At 42.0% G+C, this 15,444-nt stretch overlaps 1 protein-coding gene across 9 annotated transcripts in view; it reads left to right on the forward strand.

The window, feature by feature from the left end:
• Positions 1–15,444, forward strand: part of EBF1 (EBF transcription factor 1) — a 328,926-nt gene that overhangs the window by 112,015 nt on the left and 201,467 nt on the right. The gene's annotated exons all lie outside the window — the stretch shown is intronic.

The raw sequence follows: 15,444 nt of genomic DNA on the forward strand, positions 1-15,444 counted from the left end.
TGCAATCCACACCATCCTCCAGATCATTTATGAAGATATTGAACAAAACCGGCCCCAGGACCGACCCTTTGGGCACTCCACTTGATACCAGCTGCCAACTAGACATGGAGCCATTGATCACTGCCCGTTGAGCCCGACAATCTAGCCGACTTTCTACCCACCTTATAGTCCATTCATCCAGCCCATACTTCTTTAACTTGCTGACAAGAATACTGTGGGAGACCGTGTCAAAAGCTTTGCTAAAGTCAAGAAACAATACATCCACTGCTTTCCCTTCATCCACAGAACCAGTAATCTCATCATAGAAGGCGATTAGATTAGTCAGGCATGACCTTCCCTTGGTGAATCCATGCTGACTGTTCCTGATCCCTTTCCTCTCGTGTAAGTGCTTCAGGATAGATTCCTTGAAGACCTGCTCCATGATTTTTCTGGGGACTGAAGTGAGGCTGACTGGCCTGTAGTTCCCAGGATCCTCCTTCTTCCCTTTTTTAAAGATTGGCACTACATTAGCCTTTTTCCAGTCATCCGGGACTTCCCCCGTTCGCCACGAGTTTTCAAAGATAATGGCCAATGGCTCTGCCATCACAGCCGCCAATTCCTTTAGCACTCTCGGATGCACCTCGTCCGGCCCCATGGACTTGTGCACGTCCAGCTTTTCTAAATAGTCCCTAACCACCTCTTTCTCCACAGAGAGCTGGTCATCTACTCCCCATGCTGTGTTGCCCAGTGCAGCAGTCTGGGAGCTGTCCTTGTTCGTGAAGACAGAAGCAAAGAAAGCATTGAGTACATTAGCTTTTTCCATATCCTCTGTCACTTGGTTGCCTCCCTCATTCAGTAAGGGGCCCACACTTTCCTTGGCTTTCTTCTTGTTGCCAACATACCTGAAGAAACCCTTCTTGTTACTCTTAACATCTCTTGCTAGCTGCAGCTCCAGGTGTGATTTGGCCCTCCTGATTTCATTCCTACATGCCCGAGCAATATTTTTATACTCTTCCCTGGTCATTTGTCCAATCTTCCACTTCTTGTAAGCTTCTTTTTTATGTTTAAGATCCGCAAGGATTTCACCGTTAAGCCAAGCTGGTCGCCTGCCATATTTACTATTCTTTCGACACATCGGGATGGTTTGTCCCTGTAACCTCAATAGGGATTCCTTGAAATACAGCCAGCTCTCCTGGACTCCTTTCCCCCTCATGTTATTCCCCCAGGGGATCCTACCCATCAGTTCCCTGAGGGAGTCAAAGTCTGCTTTCCTGGAGTCCAGGGTCCGTATTCTGCTGCTTACCTTTCTTCCCTGTGTCAGGATCCTGAACTCGACCAACTCATGGTCACTGCCTCCCAGAGTCCCATCCACTTTTGCTTCACCTACTAATTTTTCCCGGTTTGTGAGCAGCAGGTCAAGAAAAGCTCCCCCCCTAGTTGGCTCCTCCAGCACTTGCACCAGGAAATTGTCCCTTACATTTTCCAAAAACTTCCTGGATTGTCTATGCACCGCTGTATTGCTCTCCCAGCAGATATCAGGATGATTAAAGTCGCCCATGAGAATCAGATAGCTTGAGAAGCACTGCTCTAGACTGTTAAGCTCCTCCTCCAGTGTCAAGTACCCTTTGTTTTTTTGTGGAGTGTTTGAAGTGTTTGAAGTAACCTGGTTATGCAAATTACTTTAAAACTCGGAAATACTGCAATTGGATTTTCTAGTTTTGGACAAACTGAATTTTGTACTGATAGTGCTAGGGGATGCCGCAAGCTTCATGCACGCCACTGCTAAGATCAGGCTTTATGCACTTTTCTGGGGTGTGTAGAAAAAGTGCTTTGTTTAACAGCACACTGGGGCTTCCAGAAAGATCAACGAGCATATGCCCAAGGAAACACACTGGTTAGTAGCCATCCGGTGCTTACACCTGCGATGCTGGCAACCAAACTGGATGCAAAATTATTGCTAACATTTCTTTTTCTTCGATTGTTTGCCAAATCTGAAAAAATTAGAAAAAACAAAACAAAACCAAGTATAGCAAACATTTCAAATATTAGAAGATTTGCTGCACTGACACATTCTGAATCAATGTGGGAATGTATTTTCCAAATCATAGAATCATAGAATATCAGGGTTGGAAGGGACCGCAGGAGGTCATCTAGTCCAACCCCTGCTCAAAGCAGGACCAATCCCCAACTAAATCATCCCAGCCAGGGTTTTGTCAAGCCTGACCTTAAAAATATTTAAGGAAGGAGATTCCACCACCTCCCTAGGTAACGCATTCCAGTGCTTCACCACCCTCCCAGTGAAAAAGTTTTTCCTAATAGCCAACCTAAACCTCCCCCACTGCAACTTGAGACCATTACTCTTTGTTCTGTCATCTGCTACCACTGAGAACAGTCTAGATCCATCCTCTTTGGAACCCCCTTTCAGGTAGTTGAAAGCAGCTATCAAATCCTCCCTCATTCTTCTCTTCCGCAGACTAAACAATACCAGTTCCCTCACCCTCTCCTCATAAGTCATGTGTTCCAGTCCCCTAATCATTTTTGTTGCCCTCCGCTGGACGTTTTCCAGTTTTTCCACATCCTTCTTGTAGTGGGGGCCCAAAACTGGACACAGTACTCCAGATGAGGCCTCACCAATGTCAAATAGAGGGGATTGATCACATCCCTCAATCTGCTGGCAATACCCCTACGTATACATCCCAAAATGCCATTGGCCTTCTTGGCAACAAGGGCACACTGTTGACTCAAATGCTGCCTTACCTTGGTTTATTCATTGTAGAGACTGCTTCTCAATGACATTATGACCCCAGATACCACAGTGCACAGTTAGTTACTGTGTACTGAAAAAATTGGGATCCACTCAAAGGGGAGATAAGCAACGGAACATTAAAAATAACGTATATTCTAACTATGTCTATTTGTTGTATAATCCAGTGTCCATTTGTTGTATAATCCAGTGTTAACAATTTAGCTGCTTATTATTTCAGTGCTTTTTCATTTTGCAAAGAGTTTACTCTATGTGCCCACCTGGCATGAATAATTCCAAACTGATTTAAGACAATGCATCAGAAAGAGCGAGATGAAATAAGTGCTCTTCTACCGCTATTATGTAATATTCTACCCAGCTCTCATTGACTTCAGTGGGAGGTGGATCAGATGCTAATCCAGGGCCAAGTTGTGGACTCCTTACACATGTGGGTCGTGCTATTGACTTCTACAGAGTTATAGCTGGGAGTAAAATGAGCAGGATTTGGACCAAGATTAGTAGTTTAAAAAAAAAAAAAGGTTTGAAGCACCAATTCAAACCGTTAAATCACTTTAGAGAGTGGATTTTGACCATTGGAAATGAAGTTTTGCTTTGATAAATTGACATAAAGATCCCCGTGTTACCAGAAACGCTTTTTTATGAAGCTGAACTGAGCCATCTGAGGCAGAATTTACAGTTGCCTCCTGCCATTGTACCAGCTGACTGTACGTTATCCGGTGAGTTAAGGCCAAATCCTGTCTCTTACTCAATCCTTAGACAAAAGCAAAGTAATTGCCTAGATTTGGGCCATGCCTTCAGTAGGGCTGCTCACATGAATGAGGGCTGCAGGACCACATCACTGATTTGCAGTGGGTTTTGATACACTGCTACTACCACCATCAGGAGTGGCTGGGTGAAATTCTGTGGCCTGCGTTGTGCAGGAGGTCAAACTAGATGATCATAATGGTCCCTTCTGACCTTAGTATCTATGAATCTATAATTGTGCTGTATTTAAAATGTAATCTCTTGGTGGATGTACAGCTGCTGGTCCAACTCCAGCTAGGTCCAAACCACGCACAGAGCAAGCCAGAAGTGTGTGCCTGCAAAGGCGGCATTCAGCTTACTTCCCCCATCCTGGTGGTAGTTTTGCACAGGGCCAGTTGTCTTGTGCGAGCTGGAGAAGCTTAAGAGGCTGTCCTACCTTACCTGATGTTAAAAAGGCCCCAGGAGGCCAGAACCACAATCCTGGATTGGTGTAGCATAGGTGTATTCTAGCGACTTGCCCCTCTTCACTGCCACTTGAGCAGACCCCCACGTTAGCTCTTCACCGCTGGATGATTCACCTTACACCGGGTGGACCCTTTGGCCACTAAATCTGGTTTTAGGGCCAGATTATTCCAAGAGCTAACTCGGATCAATGAAGTCGAGACTTGCCACTACCTTTCCATGGGTTGCATTGTAGGACCCCCATCCTCAGTTGATGTAAATCAGCATTGTTCCATTGAATTAAGTGGAGCTACACCAATTTACACCAGCTGAGGATCCAGCCCTACACTTTTATTGCAAGGAGATCTTCCCTTTACCAGCACGAGCGTTTCTTGCCTGCAGAGTCTGGAATTAGGTGTCTGCTTTTGAAGACAGGATCCTCATTTGGCTTTTTAAAAAAAAAAAGGAAGTTCCATTTGGAAACAGATAAGCCAAGTGATTGGAAAGAACCTTTCCTTTTACTAAAATTGAATAAATTGCTGTGACATTTCCCACTTTTATGATGTGTTTTAAATGTGTTTCTTGGGGGGAAAGAGGCTTAAGTGCAGACCCGATCTGTTAGACTGACAAGAAAGACTTGAAATTTTTTCTCATCGTGGCAGAATGTTCTTCAGGGACTGGTGGATTTGTCTGTCCCTACAAAACAATTATTGCATCTGAATTATGGTGCTGTTTGACACCTCCTGTTCTATGAGCTGTCTCCTCAGTGCCTTTTTGCCTTGTTGCCCAAATAGTCACGCGTCTCATGTCATGTAAGAAAAAGAGAGAACAAAAAAGAAAGTATCACCAATTTTGCCTACCTCTTTTTGCTCTGAGCCAAGGCTTTTGCAGCACCATTAGGATGTAGATTATCATATTTAAAACCTATGATGACACCATTGTACCCATCTGAATGATTAATCTGCTCATTAAAAGAGTGCCGATGGGCTAGTCTAATTGGAACATGGATCTTCTTAAAGGACGTTGCAGGGTCGGGAATAGGAAATATTACTCATAACATAAAGTAGGGATTAATTATGCTACTAAATACTACTGTGTGAAATTTACATATGGGTCTGGTCATTGGCAACGGGTTAGCAAAAGTGTATCATCCCATTTTTATAACCCTAAAGGCATAAGGAATAGGTGTCTAGGAAAAAGCATGAATCTTCACCCAGTGTTGTTTAAAAGCCAGATGTATAGTCAGATGCCACAGGAAGGGGCAGTAACACAGGTTTGTATCAATTCATCACAACTGTTTAAACTGAGATGATTTTCAAAGTGGAAATTGCAGCATTGAGACAGTTGGAACAATACTTCCTTTTAAAACATTCTAGCAGCAAATAACTGCACCATGCACCCCCTTCCTTCTGGCTTGTTGAGGTGCTCCGTGGTGGAATGTGCTATGGCAGGTGCACAAGGTGAGGAAAACAAAACCAAGTATACCTACCCTTTTCTTTGACAGTCACCTCTGATTGTCCCCTGTCAAACAGCTGCCTCCCTTTATAGATGGGGTATGGAGGCACAGGGTAGATAAGGGACTTGGCCAAAGTCAGAAAGGAAGTCTTCCCCAGTCTCCTGAGTTCCAGTCTAGTTCCCTGTCCACTAGATCTTCCTTTCTGGTGAAAGTAAAGCTATATTGTAATCGGAGTTGGGGCCACTCATGGAAAAGAAAAAATGCAGTTGTCTTTGAGTCCTTATTTGCCAAATCTCACAGGAACATCATCAATGTGAACATATGAGTACATAAGTAGAGTTTCCTTAATGTAGCTGGAAAAGGTGTTAAATGTATCTGGATCATATTCCTTATAGAAAAGCCCCATAGAATCAGATTTAAAAGGCTAACTTTTCCAGAGTTCTTTCTGGACCATCTTATGGAATTCTAAAAATTTATTCAATTCTATAGGATGATCCGTCAAGGAAAAGCACTACAGAAATCTTAACATTTGCTGTTAAATTCTGTAGCACATTGAGATATTTTGATTAATAATTAAAGGCCAGCTCCAGCAAACGCTTACTCACACAAAATCCCAGTGGGACTGCTCATCTGAACAAGTATTATTCATGTGAGTAAAGATCTTCATTTAATTAAATATATAAACATTTCTGTATGTGGAACTGCTGTAGCCGTGTTGATCCCAGAATATGAGAGACACAAGGTGGGTGAGGTAATATCTTTTATCGGGCCAACGTCTGTAGGTGAAAGAGCTCCTCGGAGGCTTTCTTCAGAGACCAAGCTTGTCTCTTTCACCAACAGAGTTGGTTCTCACCACCTTGTCTCTCTCAAGATTTTCTGTGTCATTCATGGCTCTGTTATCTGGTCGCCCTAATGAGTTTATCTAAGAGATGGGTCAACATTATTATCCCAGTTTTGCAGATGGGGGAACTGAGGCATGGACAGATTAAGTGACTTGTGTAAGGTTACATGTGGAGTCTGTGGTAGAACTTAGCTCTCCCAACTCCCTGTCCAGAACCTCAACTACAAGTCCATCTATCCTTCCTCTCTTGGCTTGAACATCCCAATCCAGCCGAGCACTTAAATATGTTCACAGTCATGATGGGCTTCAGAGGGAGTACTCATGTCCTTAAAGTTCTGCCCATGGTTAAGTGCTTTATTGATTGGGGCCTTGATGCTTTCAGGAATTGTTTTGAGGTCTGCTGTTCATTTTAATCCTCTTCTCCTGACTTAGTTACAGGTGGGTTCTGCCATGGAAAGTCCGGTATCATGGAAATAGGCTTTGATCTGTCATAGATTACAAGAAGAGGTTTGGTGTCATGTCCATGATAAAAGGCTCTTGATAATTACATGTGGTACGTTCCCAATGTCAAGTCAGCCACAGGAGAACCTGTCTCCATAAAAGGGACTCATCAGTGCCCAGGTACTCTGGTGATTAGGGCTGTATAAATATACGGAGTAGCTAGCCAGCTAGCGATCCAGCAAGCCAGATGGACAGGATTCACTGAGCATGGCTGGCAGCCAGTTGTTATAGATAGTAGTTTGCCTTGAGGGTATGGGAGGGGATGTAGAGCTTCTTACTGGCTTCCAAAGTGGGAACTGATCAAAATGTTGGCTTTCATAATTGCAATCCGCCTCCCCAGCAGCAGAGTTCAGGATCCCCTTGGAGGCTGTTTTTTAATTCCTTAAAGCAACATAGAAGAGCCAGAAGTACTCTTCAGTAAAAAAAGAATACCAGAGTTGTGCTTTAAAAATAGGCTTTTGGGATATTGCAAGTTTTTGCTGGCAAAACAATCATCACAAGCCAGTATTTTTCCTGCAAGTAATGAGATCACTTGGACCTGCATGGGAAAACTTTATGAGCCACTTTTACAGTAGGTGAAAAAGAAAATACAACGCGTGATTTGAGCTAGCAAAGCATGTCTTGGAATATTTAGCCTCTGTTGCATATAATGACCTGCTGCTGTGGGGTCCTAAGTGGTAATGTTACAAGTAAGTGTATTTCTGACATGTTTGTCAGTGTTTCACTGAGCCCCGATACTGTGTGGTGGTGATTTGTGGCTACGGACAAAGAATTTTTTAATAACGAATGTGTGAGAAAGAGGCGACATTTATTGATGGGCTGTGTTGCTGATAGTGTTGTTTACATATTTGCAATGACGCCGCCCCTCAAGCTGCTGCAAACTTATCAAATCACTTCAGCTAACTCCCATGCTACTATCAGCAGTGGTCCAAACCTGTCACAAATGGCAACCTTCAGCGTGTGTTTGAAAAGATGGTTAACGGGGCTGAGCATTTGCAGAGATGCAAGGCATAGGCAAATGAGATTATTGCACAGAATATATGCTGTTCAATGGCTGTATCATATAAGATACAGAGGCTACTTCTGAAACTCTTTGAATATTTTATTGATAATGATATTGCCTTGTGCTTTTTTCAGTTTTTGCACAGCTTTTCTTTTTGAGACTCATGTCTGGTGAGTTTTTTTCTTTTTCAAATAATTTTTTTTTCAAAAGAGAGAGGGGAGATTGCCCATCTGTAAAAGAAATAAATGGTATTTCTCCTGTCAGAAAGGATAATTTCCTTTTTTTTTTTTTTTTTTAATGCTCTGCGGTTAAGAATCTCGCAGGAAAAAAATGGCACAATGGAGAATAAATTTTACGCAAGTTAAGTGTGTGTGAGGGTTAAAAAAGAAATAGTGAGTCCTTGATCAGGACCCAATTTAAAGCGAGATGTTCAGCTAAGGCCAGACAAAATAGCTTCTGTGGGGCTTTGTGTGACGTGGAAGCCGAACACAGAGTATCTTCTGTAAAATGGCCCCCCTTTGGCTTACAAGTGTCTTAAGTTACGTGAATGGGGAAAGTTTTTAAACAGGCCTTAGAGTTTGACATAATATCTCTCAGCTGGAATCAGTGCTTGTTACAGTGAATAACAGCGTGTTTTTTTCTTCTTCTTCTTCTTCTTTTTTCATGTCTATAAAAGTGATTGGGTGACTGTTAGTGAATCCATGATGCTCCTGGTCTGTGTGTTTGACCTGGGATCTGAGAATCTCTTGGAGCAGTGGGAAAGGCTTAAAGCAATAATTTAGTTAATCACTAGTGCATAGGCCAAACAGGCTTGCTTTGCCTTGATGTTAATCAGGAAGCAGTCAGATGGAGTATATGGGCCAACCTGTAACAGGACTGAGGGTGAAGTCAGCTGTCACCATATTAAAAATTATTGCAATCTGTAAGTGTGCTGAACTGTGTGTGATGGGCATGTTATTCTGTAGCTGAGCTCTGAATTTAAAGGTGTGGCATCCTAATCAGCACCACAAATTAGAATTGTCTGATTTGCATGGATTAACAAGGGCAGGTCATTGCCTGGAGACAGGTCAGTGATACCACCAGGATTTGAAGAAAAACATTGATTCTTCTTCCTTCCCCCCACCCCTCCTTTCCATGAAGTAATCATGCTGTTCTATTGTCAAAGGAGCTCCATTACGTATAAAGGGAGACTTGTCATTTAAATTCATCTAAGTTAGGACACCACTGAGCGCTGTCAGATGTCAATCACAATACAGCAGGGAAATGTTTTTCAACAGATTTCTACCTTCCTTTCTCCATGGTACAGAGTAGTGGTATAAAGGGAAGAGGGGGGCGGGGGGAAGGGGCCCCGAATGTACTTCTTAGAGTTAGATTTGTTTTTCATCTGTAAAGCAGTGTTTTTGAAGCTCTGTAGTAAAGAGTCATTGTCATTTCTGTCATGACGAGAAAGGAGAATACAGGAATATTATTTAAAAAAATCTAAAGTTTTTGGTATCTGTGGATTTTTTTTTTATGGATGGTGAGGCTTGGGTTTTTTGTTCATTTTTGTTTTGTTTTGCTAGAAATGTCGCTTGCTAATAAGAGTCTCCTCTGCTGAAGTAGCTTTGAAACATTTTGACTATACAGGGGGTGGCTTGGGCTCGCCCCCTTTCACCAAACCTCTTTCGCCTTTGGGTGGCTGTCTTACAATTCTGGTTTAAGTCTGGTAGTGATTGAATGTCCTCCCTACCTGACGTATGTTCAACCCAGTTTCATCACACCCCGCCCTCCCCCCTATGAGATGCCCTCATTGCCAGTTTCATCAGGCAACTTAAGGATTGCATGAGTTTTAGGGTTGAACTGCTAAGGGCAAGGATTCCCTGAGTCTTCAAGCTGAGCTAAGAGATGTCGTCTGTTCTGGGTTAGGGCCCACTCTTTGGCGTGAGAAGGCTTGGACTACCACCAGCCAGGGTGCACAATGGATAAACGGAGGACTTCACGCCTCTAGAGATACGAGACTGGTGCTTCTTGCTCGGTTTAGAAAAGTGGGCTGGGGAGGAGGGCAGAAGCAGACAGACCTGCTCTAGCTGTGAGAATGAATTTGTAAATCCCTGTGATCGCTTAGTTTCAATCTGAGTTTTCTCAAACCACGTACTAACCCCAATAAATCATCATCATCGTCTACTGCTAAAGGCCTCTCGCTGGGCGGTGACAGGCTCAAGAACCTCTCACATTAGTCTGTTCAGACCCCAGTTCATCCAGTGGCCATTGTGTAGGTCGGAGCTTTTTCTCTTGGAAGTGACACAAGACCGTGCTGGCGTTTGCCCCTAGGAATGAGGGGGGAGGGATGACCATAAGGTGCCTAGTAATGTTAAGAAAAGAGCATATGCTGGGCTCACCAGCAATTTTGTGGCTGAAGATCAATGGCAGGGGAGCTCCTGGCAGCTGTTGGGGTGGCCTGTGCCAGTAGGTGTCACCACAGCCAGTCGATGGCAGTTTCTGGGAAGCATTGTGTGTTAGATGTGATTCATTGGTAGGCGCTTTTTGCCCTGTCTCCAAGAGTTACTAAATTAAACACTTTTTTTTCCTGGTAAACTGTAAATCTGGAGAGGCACATTAACAGAACGGACTGTTCTGAATATTATTGAGAGGCAGATACACCGTCCTTTTTTTTTTTTTTTTTAATCATTGTTTTTTAACCAACTCAGTCTTTCCAGGCTGAGCAAAGTGCAGCTGTACTGCAGTGTCCTTCTTGACTAAAATATGCCTAAGTGTTTATTTAGATATGGATGGATTTTAAGCATGCACGCCCCAGGATCAGCCGTGCCTTGATCTAAACGTTTACTGAGAACCAGGCAGTTGGCCATAGAATGCCCTGAGAAAATGAAGTTTAATCATGTGGAAAACTTTGCCATTTGCATCAGCACAATAATACATAGATAAGTGTACTTTCAGTTCCTCAAACCAAATAAATGGCGTAACTAAATGCTCTATGAAGTTGAACATCATATTATATACAACTCCACTGTAAAACCATTAGAAAAAATACAATGAAAATCCCCTATTATGCAAAAAGGTACATGTAATAGTTCATGAGCAAAATGAGATACAGTAAGAGGTGTAACTTTATGGCTCATTTTCTCTCCATTAGCTTCTTGTTTACAGAAATCAGGTGCAGTATCCATCCAAGCGTAAATCTGCTTTGAAACAAGATATCTAGGGCCTGAATCAGCAATATTCTCAAGTATATATCGAACTTCAAACAGGTGAGTCGTCGCATTGACTCGCATTTTAAGTTAAGCGCACACACTTAACCTGGTAAATCTGGGCCCTAAACTACAGTTTTAGGCCCCAATCCTGTACTGAACTCAAGAGAAGGCATGAGTCGACCCATGCGGGCGCTCATTGAACAATCATGGTCTTTCACTGTAGAGCATTGTTTTTTTCAGTACTATCTACTCCGGACCAGATTCTGATCTTCAACCTCTGTAAACCCATTGATACTATCAGTGAGGAGAACCATCTCTATTTAACATAACAGCATTGAACCAGGGATGGGAAGACCAATACTGAGTCATAAAACCCAATTATCACTTTTCAAAACATTCTCAAAATACACTTAAGTAGAGGTTTGTTACACAAACATCCAATTAAAGAAAGAATTTGTGATGGATGCAGGAATACACTACTCACAGACTGACTGTTTACTGCTGCAGTTAACAGATGGATAGGCCAACTGATCCACAGATGTGTGGCTTATAAATATAAACTAACGTCTTACTAGTGATGTATATCTGCAAGTGGCAACAAATTACTTTCTATTTAACTCTTGGCTGTATGCTAGGGGAAGATTTGTAATAATACAATAGCTGTCTATAGAACTGGTGAATATTTAACCATTCATTACTTCAGTATAAGTTGGTAACTACTGATCAGAAAAAACCCTGTTCCTTCTGAATATTAGAATGTATTGCTTTAAAGTAGTAGTGCCAGACTTTAAAATGTTTGATTTGTACTTTAAAGCACAAGGCCCAAACCTTGTATTCCAAACTGTATTTTTCAGTTGCTTTAAGCTAATTAATTCCTATTCCCCACTCCTCCCCCCAAAAAACCCCATTCTAAATTAGAATAAATAATTTTTCAGCGGGAAGAGAGATGAGTCAAGTTTTAGCCAGAAAATGGAAACCAGTCCTTGTGGCATATAATTATTTCAGCTAATAAAATGTAATATCTCGGTTCATTTCAAATAATGCATTGATGAAATGCAGACTGAGGGGATATGCATTCTATTGTTATATTTGCTGTTTAAATAATTTATTTGCAAAAAATCTGAAGGCTGCTTTAGCTGTAATTAATTATTCATTAATGACATGCTAATTGCATGGTACCTTTGAATATTTAACAAAATGCAAAAATAGGCACTCTGGTTAAGTTTTTAATGTAAGGAAAAGATTCTTTCGTACACCACCTCTTTTGAGGAAAAAAAATAGATGGGATAGAGTGAGTGATAGTAGTGGCCTACTTTCCTTTCACTCTCTTCAGTCACTCTTTGTACAGTGGAATATAATGTCCTTATCTAGACTTAACAATTGACAGGGTGGCAATCCCTTGACTTTTGTCCAAATGATTTCTCAACAAAAATGGGTTAATTATCGCTTTCCAGAGCTTTTTGACTAACAAAAGGCCACGGTTCCTTTTCTTCCTTTCTTTCCTATTTACTGTATATGGAACCCTTTGAAATGCGATAGTTTAATCGGCGACACCTTCTAACTGGGGGATTTCTCAGTGCCGGAGCCCTCTGCAGTGAGCTCATATTGCTGTGTGTGAACATTACCCTGATTAGGAGATATAACCTTTATTATGACAAAGCCATTCTGGACTTCAAAAATGGGGGTGGCGGGGCAAGTGCCTTTCCAAGCCCCTCCATGCACGACAGCAGATTTGGTTATTTTCAGCTAGTAAAAGCCAAGCAGCATGATAACAATGCTCCTTTAATAATCCGCGTCTGAACAAGAGCAGTATTTTGGCAAGCTCGTTAAAAATGTTAATTGTTATTACATACCTAGCGACCATATCTTTTTGATTTTTGTGTGTATGTGTGTGGGTGAGAGAGAGTTTATAAATAACTTGTTAGTCATTCCTTTAAAATATTTTTAATTTGATTTGTTTTGTTTTATAGTGGCAAAATATAAGGCCATGAACATCAACCTTTAGAGCCACTGCCCTTGGTTTTGGTCGAATGTATGTTTTCAACCACAGTAAGGTAAATTGCATGGGCACTCTGCTGTTTGCCTCTATGGCTGGCGGTCTAGCCTATAGACTGGGTTGTATTCTCGTGCTTAATTAGTTGGTAACTCCCATTAACGTTAATAGCACTTACCAATGTGCATCAGTGAATCTGAACATTATTAGGGTGATTTGAAATTAGCATATACTGTACTTCAAGCTCTGGTTGAATTTTATGGCTTGGTTACATTATTCCATGGTAAGATGAAGAGAAGAAGAAATCAGAAGTACTCGAATACTAACTTGCCAGTAATTGGTGGCCAAGATGGTAGGCTATCAATGCATGTAAAGCACGTACAAGTTTATGTAGGTAATTTAGGATCATAGTAGAAGAACCAAAGATGCATTAGCTCAGACGAAGTTTTCCTAGCCTGTCCTGTTGTTGTTATTTGCAATTTTGATTATGTCTAAAATAGTATTTGTTATGCTAGGCGGGCTTCTGACAATACCGGTAAAGTGACAGGATCCCTCCTCTGAGGAGCTTACCAACTAATTTCAGACATGACAAAACCAGGAGAAGTGTCAAGACAATTGGAAGGGGGCTGAAGGATGGGGGATGACATCAGTAAGATAGTGTTGTTACTCAGTGAGGCCTGTGTAGAGAATGATGGAATAGAGGGTCTTTGTTTAAATTAATAAATGTAGTTGTTGGTTAATTTCTTGTAGGCTTCGCAATAAAAGTAAGTCTTAAGGGGAGGCTATTAAGGAGGAGACGGTAATGACTTTGTGGGCGACCTGAGGAAGTGGGTTCCCTGTGTCTAGGATGGTGTGGAAGGAAGTGCAAAGGCAGTCGTGGGAGAAGGGGACAATGGGGTGTGCAGGTGAGCATCATGGGCGTAGGAGGGGGTGTAGTAGAGACAGATAGAATCTCCTGAGCTGGATTTATTTGGACATTGACAGTGGTGTAAATTACTTGTTCGTGTAAACTCGTCAAAATCCAGGTCAGAGTTGGACTTGCACAGGCCTGGCATTCAGTGGATGTGCAAAGCTAATGCAGGTCACAGAGTGCCAGGGATAGCAGCGTGAGGAGCAAGTGACTGGAGGGTGAAAATAAGGCAGATTCAAACATGTACACTTTAATGCATGCCTGCACTGTCCCCGATGCACCCAGGGCCAAATCCAGCCCTGGTGTAAGTGAGCACAACTTCTCGGTCTGATGTTATACTGAGGTAGTGCCCAGGGAGTGACTTTTGGTGGAAATAGAATCAGCATCGGGCTGGACTCATTTATGCCAGGGCTGAGTTTAATCACCACCAAATACCACGTCAGAGTAAATTGCCCTTGCTTTTCACTCCCAGCCTGTGCAAACTCCTTCGCTTTACCATATCCACCCATTTGCTCCTGTGGCTGAATGCCCTGCGCAGCACTGCTTGCATCATGGTTGACTTTGGCTCTGTGGCATGTTTCCACTGTCATTCCTAAGGCAAGGGGACAAACTGTATGGCAATTACACGAGCATACAGGAGAGCAGAATTTGGTCTGCCTTAGCCCGTGAGGACATTTCTGTTGCAAATGTGACTTTTAACATTGTATGGCAATTAAATCCCAGGCTCCTGCCTATAATTAAGAGTTTAGATTATGAATTAATATTTGAGAGTTTTCATGGCATTAAATATAATAAACTAAGTAGGAGGAAGAGGCTGAAAATGAGGAAGAAAGGTCCTGTTGAAATATATTCAGACATGACATTTCCTTATGTCGATAGCCATCAAGAGCTTTGCTTCCCCATCCATGAAGACAAGAATGTCACATGTCAATCAAAGGGAGAGTCGCCAACAATGGATCAAGAATGAATGAAACAAAGTAATGGCTGCCTGGCTTTGGAAAAGCGCTGGCTGCTTTTTGGTGGTTTAGTATAAATAAGGCCCACATGTAGGCACAAGGGATATAGGTGATGGGGATTAAAAGTTATAGTTCCTTGTTTCTTTTAAAGTTCTAGTCTCCAGTGCGGAGGTGTTCTAAAAATAAGGCATTATGAGCCGTCGCAGCAAGACCCAGATTTTTAAGTCATTTTAAACTTTTTGCTTTTGTTATTTACCATCACTTTCTATCACCTCGGTATCAGTCAGATTTTCTTTTACAAAATATGCATACTTCCTCCTAAATGACAAAGGAGTGGCTTGCTCACAGTCTTCCAATTTTATTGTGAGTCTCACAGTATTTGGTGCATTTCTTAAGTCCTCAGCTCCTGGAGTCAGGTGACTATGTGAGACAGTCAACTTCCATTTTTGAGAAAAATAAGTATGTAGCCCTCATGATTTCAGAGAAATGCTTGAAAACGTGACTCCTCCTAAAGGCTCAGAAATCAAATGGTGTCTAAATAGAGCTCCAAAGTTATTTAAAATTTAACGACTTGTAACCCAATCTCATAATTTTGGAGGTCTGACTCATGACATAACTATTATTCTGTTACTTTTAAAGTTGAGAGAGAAGCTCGCAAAAACAATTAG

The sequence above is a fragment of the Natator depressus genome, chromosome 8, assembly GCF_965152275.1.
Source record: "Natator depressus isolate rNatDep1 chromosome 8, rNatDep2.hap1, whole genome shotgun sequence".
Lineage (NCBI taxonomy): Eukaryota > Metazoa > Chordata > Testudines > Cheloniidae > Natator > Natator depressus.